This window comes from Silene latifolia, chromosome 1 (assembly GCF_048544455.1).
Source record: "Silene latifolia isolate original U9 population chromosome 1, ASM4854445v1, whole genome shotgun sequence".
NCBI classification, from domain to species: Eukaryota; Viridiplantae; Streptophyta; class Magnoliopsida; order Caryophyllales; family Caryophyllaceae; genus Silene; species Silene latifolia.
The window spans coordinates 154778053-154783516 of NC_133526.1; the positions used below are offsets into that span (position 1 = coordinate 154778053).

General features: G+C 38.0%; 1 non-coding gene across 1 annotated transcript; it reads right to left on the reverse strand.

Moving 5' to 3' along the window:
• Positions 1-2172: 2172 nt before the first annotated feature.
• LOC141621122 (small nucleolar RNA R71) lies at positions 2173-2279 on the reverse strand. Its single transcript, XR_012532109.1, has one exon. It is a non-coding gene; the product is annotated as a small nucleolar RNA R71 (small nucleolar RNA).
• Between the last annotated feature and the right edge of the window lie 3185 nt (positions 2280-5464).

A 5464-nucleotide genomic window follows, 5' to 3' on the forward strand; every position in this document is an offset into this window, starting at 1 on the left:
GAGGAGGCCAACACTAGAAGCCTAAGCAAATAAATCAAGTGAAATGGGCAATGATGAAAGATCTGTGCATCCCTAAGACAGTCCCCACGGATTGTTAGGGAGCCAAGAATAAGAGAAGAACATTGTCTCAGGATCCGAGCGGCCTGAGCTCAGGACGAGCGTCCCAGACACAGGATCCGAGCATCCCAGTGCCAGCCCGAGCGGATCCCCTTACATGACCAAGCGTACTTCAAGCCAAGACACGCGGATTCCCTTGGGAGTTGCTACATGATCCGCGCATGTCCCTCGGGAGTTGCAAATTATCAAGATTCTCTTAGGGTCTTAATCGTCATTTAAGCCCTTAGTAACCCTAATCCTTGTACTTAATTTTAGTATAAATATCCTATTGTACTACCTAGATTAATATGATCTCATAATAAAACTCTTAATTTAGTCTTAATCAAAGTTGTAATAAACATTTCAATATTAATCACATCTTAATCTTTCCTTAATTTCTCAATTGTTCTTATTTTTAGTTCGGTAATTATAAGATTATTTGGGGTTTATTGGAGGATTGAAAACCTTTCATCAATCATCAAGTCTACTTCTATTATTCTTTACTTTATTATTTGGATCATCTCAAATAGGTATAATCCCTTTTTACCTTTGCTTAATTATTGTTAATCACTTCATTTATTCCTCATGTTTTACTTTGTTAGTATGATTGACAACCTTATTAGCATGCTAAACTTGATCATGAGTGAGTAGTCCTTTAGCTAGGGTTAATGGGGAATTAGGGGAAACAATCATGGGAATTGATCTATGCTTAATCTAATATGCTGTCATAATTAATTGCTTGCTTGTTGTGATTTAAACCTATGCACGTGTTATGTTTGATGAAATGCTAGACTATGAAACCTTGCATTTTTTACCCAGCTCTTATCTTTTCAATGAGGCTTGTAAGACATAAACCGACTCGAGCCTTGTTAGACCATGCATAGAGTTGAATAGGAAGAGACTAAGTCGAGTTGAAGATGTTGTAAAGTCTTGATCGACTCGGCTCCGGGACCTAACTCTTCCTAAGGATTGTAAGATATACACTAACTCGATCCCATCACAACAATAAGTTGCTTGTACTTATTTGAGAGCATGTTTGTATGATCTATTTCCATGATTGCCTTATGAACCCAGAAGACACCCTAGTGCCTTTAATCAATTATTTATAAACCCCTTTAAATTGCTTTACTTTGTTTTCATTAATTTACATTCATCTTGTTGATTAGTTTAGACCACATCTCATCTCAACCCAAATTTGTGACACCCTAAGACATAAACTACCTGCAATTGAAATCCTAAATCGATACCCGTCCCTTGGGATCCGACCTTTACTTACCACTCTACTAAGAGTAGTTTGTGAAGATATAAATATTGTTTTGGTGAGTAATAATGACTAACAAAACGACAACACCAAAAATGGCGCCATTGTCGGGGACGGTGTTCAATTGATTTAATTTTCGTTAATTGTTTTTAGTTGTGTCTTTCTTTGCCTTGGGGAAGTTAATCTCCTCAAGGTTGTTCTAATTTTTTTCTAGTTGTTTGATATTTTACATGACTAGGAGATCACAAGGTATTTTATTACCTATTGATTTCGAATTTGAAAGGACCTTAACCAACAATAGAAGAGTTGCTAGGGGTACTTCAAGAGTCGTAGGTATTAGAGGAATCGTGGACATTCAACCAAATAACATTGAATTTGTCAACCCTTTTGCAAGGGAAGGAGAGGATAACCCAATTCCAAACCAACCACAAAATCAACCTACAATGCCTAAATTTTCATCACATTCCGTACCAACTGAGGAGAACCTACCAAACGGTACTCCTAAACCACCATATTTAACCGGTAATTTCATTGCCAAATCCACATTCATAAAATTAGTTGAGAGAAATCAATTTGGAGGGATGCCTAGTGAAGATCCTCATTTACATATGGAGACTTTTTCTGATTATTGGGATGCAATTTCTCAAACCGGAGTTACTCAAGACCAAATCCGATAGGTATTGTTTCCTTTTTCCATGATCGGTACCGCAAAGCAATGGTTGAAGAGCCTAGACAAGGCTACCCTTGGTATTGATTCATGGAAGAAGTTAGCACTTGCCTTCTACAAGAAATTTTATCCTCCGGAGAAGACAAATATGTTGAGAGCCCAAATCACCGGGTTCAAGCAAAGGGATGAAGAATCATTATATGAAGCATGGGAGAGATTTAAAGACACTTATCGTTCTCGTCCACATCATGGACTTAATGATTGGTTCCTTGTTCAACAATTATGGAACGGCTTATATGAAGACTCACGCAATGTTCTTAATTTGGGATCCAATGGGAGGTTTAGCGAAGTTGATGACAACCAAACATGGGCCAAAATCGAAGAGATGGCGGTTCATAATTCCCAATATAGTAGGCCTCGAAAGGCCATTAGAGGAGAAAACCATGAGGTAGATTCCATCACACAATTGGGTGCCCAACTAAGTGCTCATATCGACACCATCAATTTGAAGTTTGAGAAGGCCGTGGCTAAGCTTGATGAAGCTTCCAAATCACCCAAACAACATGTCAATGCTATGGTGGCATCATCCTCAATCCCAAATGGAGTATGTGAAAGTTGTGGAACCTTGGGACATGATCAAAATGAATGTAGGGGAACAAATGAACAAGTAAATGCTTTTCAAGCATACAAGAATGGTACCCCTTACTCCAACTACTATAATTAGAATACCAAATTCTATCCAAATCTTTCATACAAGAGCCAAAATGTTGAAAATCCTCAACCAACATACACTCCACCTCCAATGAGAAATCAAGCTCAAAGACCGCTTTTCAACCAAAGCTAAGGATATTAAAATCAACCTTCCTACAACCAATCCAATGACCAAAGCTTTGATGTTCAAAAAGCGATCCTCCAAATGCAAAATCCGAGCGGCCCGACTTCAGGACGAGCGTCCCAGACACAGGATCCGAGCATCCCAGTGCCAACCCGAGCGGATCCCCTTACAGGACCAAGCGTGCTTCAAGCCAAGACGCGCGGATTCCCTTGGGAGTTGCTACATGATCCGCGCATGTCCCTCGGGAGTTGCAAATTATCAAGCTTCTCTTAAGGTCTTAATCATCATTTAAGCCCTTAGTAACCCTAATCCTTGTACTTAATTTTAGTATAAATACCCTATTGTACTACCTAGATTAATATGATCTAATAATCAATCTCATAATTTAGTCTTAATCAAAGTTGTAATAAACATTTCAATATTAATCACGTCTTAATCTTTCCATAATCTCTCAATTGTTCTTACTTTTAGTTCGGTAATTAGAAGATTATTTGGGGTTTATTGGAGGATTGACAACCTTCCATCAATCATCAAGTTTAGTTATATTGTTTTTGGCTTTATTATTTGGATCATCTCAAGTAGGTATAATCCTTTTTTACCTTTGCTTAATTATTGTTAATCACTTCATTTATTCATCATTTTTTCCTTTGTTAGTATGATTGACAACCTTATTAGCATGCTAAACTTGATCATGAGTGAGTAGTCCTTTAGCTAGGGTTAATGGGGAATTAGGGGAAACAATCATGAGACTTGATCTATACTTAATCTAATATGCTTTCATAATTAATTGCTTGCTTGTTGTGATTTCAACATATGCCCATGTTATGTTTGATGAAATGCTAAACTATGAAACCTTGCATTTTTTTTTACCCTTCTCTTTTCTTTTCAATGAGGCTTGTAAGACATAAAACAACTCGAGCCTTGTTAGACCATGCATAGAATTGAATAGGAAGAAACTAAGTCAACTTGTAGGTGTTGTAAAGTCTTGATCGACTCGGCTCCGGGACCTAAGTCTTCCTAGGGATTGTAAGATATACACTAACTCGATCCCATCACAACAATAAGTTGCTTGTACTTATTTGAGAGCATGTTTATATGATCTATTTCCATGATTCCCTTATGAACCCATGACACCCTAGTGCCTTTAATCAATTGTTGACAAACCCATTTAAATTGCTTTACTTTGTTTTCATTAATTTACATTCATCTTGTTGATTAGTTTAGACCACATCTCATCTCAACCCAAATTTGTGACACCTAAGACATAAACTACTTGCAATTGAAATCCTAAATCGATACCCGTCCCTTAGGATCCGACCTTTACTTACCACTCTACTAAGAGTAGTTTGTGAATATATAGATATTGTTTTGGTGAGTAATAATGACTAACAAAACGACAACACCACAGGACCACTTAAGGCATGGGAATGCTACCATCTCGGTTACCCGAGGCAATGTATATAAAATAGACAATAAAGAAACGTATTTTAATAAGTGAATTTAAAGTGATACAAGTCCAAAACCCAAAACTGATAAAGTAAATACAACTGTTCCTCAACATATCAAACCAACTAAAGTAAAATAATGTTCATGACACAGCGGAAGACTTCTAGACATCTCGTGGCGACTCAACCCAGCTATCCCATGCGTATCAACTCATACCTACTGAATAACTGCGCACCATCCCCGAATGGATCACCACAGTTTTGAAAACATTTAAACCGGGGTCAATTACTGTTTACATAAAACAATACAACAAAAGCAATACAACAATCCAGTCTAATCAACCAATCTCCATCATATCACCACACATCTGACTACACAACAAAGTGTGTAGTCCTGCCAGAATACCCATCGCAACAAGTATTCCACACCGCTAGTGGGGGACCGCAGCCGTTTCTGCCTAAGCCCCGCTCATCTCATCCGAGCGATAACCCAAGTTCCTAAATGTGCACATCCCCTCTGTGGCGGATTACACAGAGGGCGAATCAAGGGCATGAAGCCACTCCCGCAAATGACTCCACTCAGGCTAGGACGCACCTCGTAAACCACAGACAAGCAATCACAACCAACCACATTATACAACATTAATTACCAATTACCAATTCCAATATGATATTAATCAACAACATTAATCAACCATCAACCATAGTATGTAAACAATAACCGAGTAGGGAAACCCTACTTGGAATAGCAACCACAAAACCGTCACAGCAGCTAATCAGTAATGTTTCTCTTCGAATCCTCCTCCTATAACACATATTCATATAATTATCACATAATCAACATAATACACCCAAAACCCCCAAACTTACCCAATTAGGGCTTGAAGCAAACTTACCGTAACATTATAAAAATTATACAAGAAGCTTACCCTTGACATGACGAACTCAACGGCGTATAGAACAAGACAATCCGACGATCCTAGCGCTTGGGATTTACTAATAACGCGATGAAAGAGAACTACGTAACTTGTTTTTCTTTTGAAAGGTTTTAGAAAGGTGAAAAAGTGATTAGGGAAGATGACGGAATCCTTTTATACTAATCACGCATTATTAACAAAACACGGCTAAAATAACCCGTAAGACCGACTTACTCGATCGAG